Source organism: Haplochromis burtoni, unplaced genomic scaffold (assembly GCF_018398535.1).
Source record: "Haplochromis burtoni strain Fernald_Lab_line unplaced genomic scaffold, NCSU_Asbu1 Contig_1762, whole genome shotgun sequence".
NCBI lineage: Eukaryota > Metazoa > Chordata > Actinopteri > Cichliformes > Cichlidae > Haplochromis > Haplochromis burtoni.
This window is the reverse complement of record NW_024584123.1, coordinates 1-8,466: the sequence shown is the minus strand read 5'-3', so window position 1 is coordinate 8,466 and position 8,466 is coordinate 1. Positions and strand designations below refer to the sequence as shown.

General features: G+C 38.7%; 1 long non-coding RNA gene across 1 annotated transcript; it reads left to right on the top strand.

Moving 5' to 3' along the window:
• The first annotated feature begins 1,244 nt into the window (after positions 1-1,244).
• On the top strand, positions 1,245-8,459 carry LOC102290316. Its single transcript, XR_318017.3, has 4 exons — positions 1,245-2,926; positions 7,221-7,374; positions 7,786-7,878; positions 8,088-8,459. It is a non-coding gene; the product is annotated as an uncharacterized LOC102290316 (long non-coding RNA).
• Positions 8,460-8,466: the final 7 nt, after the last annotated feature.

The following is an 8,466-nucleotide window of genomic DNA, read 5'->3' as shown; positions in this document are numbered from 1 at the left end:
TGCCAGAGCACATTTTGAAGAACACCATGGGAATTTCGCTTTTTGCACAGGTGGGTGGATGTTACACTCTGGAAATGGAAGGAAGGTGAGTGTTATTAACCCTCTGTGGTCCACGGACACGCTGCACCTCCAAATCACATGACTGATATCGAGTGAGAGAGAGCGAGAGAGTTTTTAGATGTGGGAGATTTGTGACGTTTAGTGTGTATACTTAGTGTGTTCTCTTGTGTAGTTGTTCTGTTGTGTAGTCGTTTTGTTTTGTGTGTCAGTGAGGGCACTAATGAATGTCACAGAGGCACATTTGCAACGTAAACACTGTCACTAAGTAGAAAACCAGCGGAGTGATACACCTCCTGTTGTCAGGCCTGCAGGTTTATCCCTGTGCTGTTCTCATCTGTCTTTTGGTGGACAAACTTTTTTTTTACTGCCACACATCATTTGTGGGGCATCTTATTGCAACACCGGATTGTTCTCTCATTTTAGTTTTAGTAATATTTTTAAATGGTTGTACAAAATGAAAAAAACGGCAGGTGTATTGGCTGCATTTTTAGATAAATAGTTGTATATGTTTACAAAATGTACATTTTATATTTGCATTTCAAGTTATAAAATTTTACTCAACATGTCTGTGGTTTTTTTACAGTAACAAAATGCTACTAGGATTTTAAGTTCTTTGTGTGATTTCAGATCTGTAATCCTAATGCAGTATGTCAGTGAAAAAAACAACTAAATTCAGTTGAGCTGAAAAGAATGAAACCAAACAAGGCAAGGGGAACAAAACAAAATGAAACAATATGAGGGTGAAATACAAGCGTAAACTCAAAAGGAATCAAAAATGGCCGGTTGTATTTCAGACCTCAGTGGGTTAATCCAACAAATCATGAAAAATTAGGTTTACATTTTTGTTCATGACAGTGCAGATTTCTGACATTTTGTGTAATTTAAGCTGTAACAATGTGATTGTTTTCTAACAAAAAGCAGTGAAACTTAAGTTAGACCTGTGTTTGTAAATGAACCGCCCCATGTTATGTAGCTTTTTGGATTTTATACTTGTTGGGCTACATATTTATTTATTATACAGGCTATACAGTACATAAGATCAAAACTCACGTTTTATGTAACTAAAGTGTGTAATTATGTGGGCTACAGACAATAATTAAGTTATAGACTATATTTATATGAAAAACGTGTATACTTACTGCATTTGAATTATTTTAACCATATGTAACCACCTGCATATGTGTTTGGAAAAAAAAGGCTTTGATTTTGCCACCCCATTTGATTTCTTTGCCACCCTCATGCCACCCTAAGAAAATTTCTCTAGATCCGCCCCTGTCTGTAAGGCAGGGTTAGGAGAGATGTGCTCACATGTTAGTGCCATACTCAACACAATTCTGGCAGTTATAAATAAACTTTGATTAGTACATCTGATAGCACAGCAACTATCTGGGATTAAACTCAAAGATGTTGAGTTGATGGGTGGATGGCTGTGGACCAAAGCACTGTTTTTGCTCTCCAGATGGACCAGAACGTCAGACATGAAATCTATGGATATTTTCTTCATTGAGATGATGATTGTGTATTTTTTTTCAGTGAACACCAAGATAAAAATATTTGCTGCCATTTTAAATTTCCAAATTTTCCAAATGTCATGAATATTGTGAAGAGCCATGCAGTCTGTGCTGTCTGATAAGTTTCTGAATTTATCTTATTGGCTCCCAACTTTTTTAAGGGTGGTTTATAAAACATCAGAATTGTACTTTGATGTGAGAAATGTAGGGTAAAAACTGTGTGGTAAACACAGCTCTTAGTTGTTCACCTCTTTATTTTGTCACATTCATAGCATTTTTTACCCGAGCCTTGCAACCTTCAAAAAATAAAAAACGAAAGCCAAAACAATGCAGAAATGTCGGGGAGTTAACAACTATTCAGTGTGAAAAGGCATTATTAATCCATTGTGGCAGTAATTGTGAGACACAGGTGGATTTCTTATATATGTCTGCACACACTGTGGTAAAATGTGGTTTCTGCTTTCACTGCGTTCTTACTTTACCCTATTAGACACGCAGAGGATATATTTCACATATGGAAAAACATGATTTAACTGTTTTTAAAAAGTCAAATAGTTTACACTATTTCGATTTTGAAAATATATTTTTTCATTGTTTTTACTACAGACTGCATATGGGCATAGTCCCCCATTAGGTTTTTAACTCTGCGTACTGAAGATTCAGCATTAATGTTTTGGGGCCTGCCATGTTAGCTGTTAGTTTTGTTTTTGGAGAGGAGGTGATAATATTAGGGAGAATGAAGACTCAAGTTATCAAGTTAGCTAGTTATACTAGCTAGCAAGGATCAGTAGCAGGTGGCATTTATAAAGTGTAAAGTTGCACCTCAGATACATTTGCTAGTTTGTGTAAAGTAACAAGCTAGTAAAGTAATAGAATTTTACTCACTAAAACAGAAGCACAGACTTTAGGCAATTTGTATCACAGTGGAAGCTAAATTATAGGTTGCTTGATGCTTAAGCAATTAAATCTGTTACTTCAAATCCTAACTGCTGCCTTTCTGTAGAGAGCTTACATGTTCCCAATTGGGAGCCTGACTTCCTGCCATAGTCCAAACACCTTCATATTAGACTATATTAGCTATGGATGGTAAATGGTAACTGGACTGAATCTTATATAGCGCCTTTCTACTCTCCCAGAGCACTCAAGAGCTTTATAAAACATACCACATTCACCCATTCACACAAGCACTTTCTTCTTTGCTTGTGTGTTTTCTATGTTACATTCACATGCATCCATACTCCAGTAGACACACTGGAGAGCAACTTTGGCACACAGACTGGGGGAGCCAGGGATCAAATCACCAACCTTCTGATCAATAGATGACCTCCTCTACATCGTACCTCCAGCTACCACAGGTGATGACTTCATACACAGACCATATTGATCAGATCAGTATCCCTCATCCAATTTGTGATTCAGTGGATGATGAGAGTCAAACCTTAATACTGATCTGTATGTTTGTTTACGGTACACATGTACTTTTAAATGTCCTCTATTACTGATGGAAATCTCACAGTCTAAGAAGGCTAACCTGCCACTTTTCGTATCCTCTCTGGTGAAATTGTTGTGCTTGTCCAATGAGTTAATGTTATCAGTGAATTATGGTACATCCTGAGATTTGTTTTTCACTCAGGTATCACCCACATACCTGAACCAATGACTTCGTGGTGTTCCAGAGCAGGATAACAGAGCTGTGTTTTCCACTTCCAGCTATAATTACTAACCCATTTCACGGTCTTCCTCTTAAATCCAGAAGCAAATTTAACCCTCTCAGGCCCAAATTAAGTTTTTTGTTGCTAATGCACAACCAAGTCCTGCAGTGGTACTTCTGAGTAAAAAAAACCTCATAAAACATGTATGTGTCATGAATCGCTGTGCGGCAGGCAGGAGTTGGACCCAAAATGCAGGACTCACAGACTCGAGGGAATGAACTCAAAACACAGCTTTATTTGCCGGTAGAACAAACATACAAACTAAACTAAACTGGGAAACCACAAACAACCACAAACTAAGAACTCACAGAGAGACACAGGGAGATCCACACAGCATGAGGGACGACACGACACTGACTCAGAGAAACACAGGGTTTAAATACACTGGGAAGTAACGAGGGGAATGAGACACAGAAGGAGGGCACAGCTGGGAGAAATCAGGACTGACGAGACAAGCAAAGCAGGACGCATTCACATGAGACACGGACCATCAAAGTAAAACAGGAAGTATCACACAGAGACGCGAACTTGACACAGTGGAGACAGCAACTAAGAAATACAGAGACATAAACCATAAGGCAGAGGTCTAAGAACCAAAATACACAGGGAAATACTCAGCTGGGAACACAAGAGACTAGACTAGAGAGAGTAACAAAAAACCAACCATGAGAACATAATGCACAATGCAGAGTGACAGAAAACAAGAAACTCAAACATGCAAAGACACACAATTACACAGAACAGAGGGGCCACAGAGAGACATGAAGGGCAAGGGATCAAAACTAGAAACGATAAAATAACTCACAAGTACAATAATACAAAAAAATCACAAAGAACTAAAAACGCTGGGTCAGGAGACCCAGGACCGTGACAGTATGTGGGGTAATCAGGTTGTTAGTTTTTAACTGTTGCAAATCTGCAACGTCTGCCTGGAGAGGGTTAAAAGCCTTATGACCACTTACGAGGTCTAGAATAATCAGACCCCATAATACTGTATCACCCCAATAGAGGACTTTGCTCTCAGCTTCCTGGGCTCCCTCTGTATTTGAATATTTTCTAAGTTAAATAAAAAAAAAAATCAATACAGAAATGTACAACTTCTGAAAATCTGTTGATTTATATACCTGTCCATTCATGGGGCTCTTTTACTTAAAGAAATATAAGATAATATAAATTAAAGCACAAGAGCAGAGTTTCAGTTTCAATATTATTGTCCATATAAATGCATTTACACCAAAATATCTGGTAATGTTAACAGTTATTAAACAGTGAAGAAACTGTACAAAAATTTAAGAATAGTGTGTCATGAAATTAAACTGCAACTATATGGATTATGGCAGGAGTGTAAAATTTGGTGTTTTTCCAGGAAGTAAACACTTGGCTTTCTAGCCCAACTAAAAATATTATTTGCTCTTTTAAAATTTGCAGGCTGTGAGTACTTAATACACTGTAACTAACATTACAATGTGCAAAAATTTGCGTACCATAAGCAAAACACAGATTTTGGTGATTTTGGTCAGTACAGCCAACTATATCATTACCCCAGTGGTACACAAACATTTACAAAGGCCTGTAGCATACATTTTTTGCGGAAATGTCACATTAAGGGCAGAAATTGCTTCATGGCTTCTGAAGAGTACAGCAGGATAATAAGGTCCTGGGTGTGTTTGTTTGTGCCTTCGACCTGATCGGCATTCTGATGAGCAGGCACGTCTGCAGGACTAATTGGCCTCTTTAAATGGAAAAATGTCCAGTGAGCGTGACCCATCTATGAGTCGGTAACACCCCACCACCTCCATCACCGGTCTGTTTATCATCACTTTATGAAAACAAAGCCCTCCAATTAGCAGAAGGGCAGTCATGGAAATAATAATGACCATAAACTGAATGGTCATTGAATGGATTTAAAAAGTTGAAGTCAAACAATTGTGATTCACTTAAAAAGTAATTTATTTATAAATCCCTGGAGCTCTGTGCTTTGTTGCTGTACTGTTTATGTACCGGATTTATATATGTAGCCACACTGGAATGTCAGCACTTAATTTTATAATATAATATAATATTAGCATTGATTAAATAATAATAATAATAATAATAATAATAATAATAATAATAATATCATAGTTCATTCAATATCAATAAGAGCAGTAATAGTTAAATCATAGTTAAAGCATTTTAATTCCAGCTACTTAGATGAATAACAGACAACGAGGAATCTTTTCATTAGCTTCATTTTTATTTTCTAGGGTTAAAAAAACAACCAACACACACACACACACACACATACACAGAGAGAGAGAGAGAGTTAAATTTCTTGTCTTAATTTGTTGATAAAAGTAAGAAGAAAATAAGAACATATATTGAAGGTTTGCTAGTTATCATATCATTTATTTATCCTGATAGAAGTCTCATTGACACTGTTTTTCTTCTTCTTGTGTTTTTTAAAAGTGACCTGAGAAAAAAGACAGCAGATGTTACAAGAGGTATAGAAGCTTAATAATAATAATAATATAATAATACATTTTATTTCATGGCGCCTTTCTAAAACCCAAGGTCACCTTACAAAGAGAAAAAGACAAAACAGTAGATTAAAATAGATTCTAATAGATTCTAATAAATTAAAATACAGAAACCAGCAAAATACAACCACGAACAACAAATTAAAAAAAACAAAAAACCCCATGATATGACAGTAAGTAAAATCTGTATTAAAGCGAGTAATCCAGTTTAAACAAGTAGGTTTAGGGAAGGGCATTCAGTCCCAACAGTAGGGCTGCCACGTTTGTACAAGGATGCCAGATGCTTAGGTAGGCCGGATATAAACCTATGTTTAACCAGAGTAGTGAAAGACCGCGGTGATCTGAAAATGATGTGCTGGGATTGTGCCGTTCTCGGCGGCTCTAGTAACCCTCGAGCTCTCGGCTATCTATCGAGCTGGTGGGTAACAGACGTCTCCGAATACGTCGAAGCACTTTTGCAAATATGCGATGTCTCGATAAACGGAGCAGATAGTTGCAGTTTACACACCCACATTCTCGCCTGAAAATATGTTAACAGTTTATTTTGTGACCCAGAAAGAGTCATTTTAAAACTTAGTAGCGGCCGCCATTGCCGGAAACTGGAGTTTGGCTGGGCCGCGCTATGAATCTTGGGATATGGTGGGCCACGAAGGACACACCCGACCCATCCTTAAAATTTGAAGAAAAGAAGGACTCATTTGTCGGCTACATTTTGAGGAGTCTACGCCTTCGGCGCGTCGCTGTGGCGTAATTGGTCTACAAATGCGTCCCCAGGAGGATGAAGCCCATGAAGTTGAATCACAGTCTTTGCAAACTACTTTCCTGCCTTGATGGAAAAGAAAATGGACATCAGACGATTTTTTTTGAGAAATGAGAGGGGCAATCCTTAAGTTGTGGTGGCTCTGCTTCTGGGTCAACACATAAAACAGGTAAACAAACTTAAATCCTGCATGTCTTTGAGATTCTATGAACATTGGGCAGATCATTCCCAACAGTCGTGTTTTAAACTCTTAAAAATCAGCTGTTGCTTCTGTCTGCCCCTCCCCATTGATCTGTAGCTCCTCATCATCGCGGAGAGCTCACAGAAAGCTTTCTCCCAGCTGTAACTGGCGGCTTTGTTTTAGCAGCACCAGAACTTTCTGAAAAGCTCTGAAGCATGCTTGCTTGTATTTAAAAATGTGCGCAGCAGTAGTCGCTTGTTCTGTCATGCAGATACAGCTTTGCTCGCGTATCTGCTTCATTATCCGCTCAGATGAGCGCACTGCGTGGAAACAATGGGACACAGCAGCATCATGAACTCCAGCTATAGGGAGATTTTTCAGGAGGAAAACAGATAAATAAAAAAAACATTCATGTTATAACTATGAGATCTGGTCTGTCATTTAAGATTTCATTTTTTTTGTCCCCTTACTTCTTAGATCATCGAAGAGTTCAGACACATCACCAGTTTCGTTGGTGGAGACATTCATGCTGAAACTTGATGAGTACACACCAGGTCTTTTGCAGCTTATGCCCACCAAAGGAGGAGCCGCTGGTTCCAAGATAAGACCTCTGCTGGACACTTTGAATGACGTATGTTATTTGACTTTTTTCACAAATATGTAATTATGGAGGGCTGCAGTGGGTAGCAAGAAGGTCCTGGGTTCAAATCCCGGCCCAGGGTCTTTATGCATGGAGTTTGCATGTTCTCCCTGTGCATGTGTGGGTTCCCCCCAGGTATTCCGGCTTCCTCCCACAGTCAGAAAACAGGACTGTTAGGTTAATTGGTCTCTCCAAATTGTCCTTAGGTTTGATTGTGCGCGTGCATGGTTGTTTATCCTGTCTGTCTCTATGTTGCCTTCTGATTGACTTTCCAGGGTGTACCCAGCCTCTCACCTGTTGAAAGCTGGAGATAGACATCAGCCACGTTTTTGTTTTTAATTCAGTCTTAATGTAAGTAAATCACTTGACTTAGTCTCTTCACTAAATTGTATCTTCCTACAGACACAAAGCATTTAGAAGAAAAGGCACCTCCTTATCTGCTGCCTCATTAGCTGCCTCGGGGAAAGACAAGAAGATCTTTTTCATGACTGCCAGGTACGTTATATTGATAACAGATTACTTATTAACTCAAGGGATTCTAATGTTCTTCTCTCCTGTCCTCTCCTATCCCCTGTTCTCCCCTTCTCCATTCATCTTCTGTCCACTCCCCTCTTTAGATAAACTGAAATATATTGAAAAAGCATCTTAAATAAAATAAAATAAAACGTGTGTATGCTTTTTGTTTCTTTCTTTTTAACACGTAGGAATGTGAGGATTACACAGACAATAAGATGAAGGTGATCGTGATCCACAACATCATGGCTGAGGAGGATCCATCAGATGTGTCCATTGTGATTGAGGGAAACCAAGTGATGGAGGGATGTGGAAGCCGAACAAAGGCATGTGTACTGCTGATGGGACTGATATATGCCCTCAACCTCGAATATCCGAAGGAGCTGAAGAACTTTTCAAAAACTTTTTTTGGAACTTGACGGGGCCAAACTACTGAAAAAGGTCCCCGGCCTCAAAAATAAGCTTGTGCAATGCACACACATTTCCCCTCTTGTTCCCAGAGGATCTTTTGTCCAGACATAGCTTGAGATATATATATTAGGGGTGCAACGATACACAAAATTCACGGTT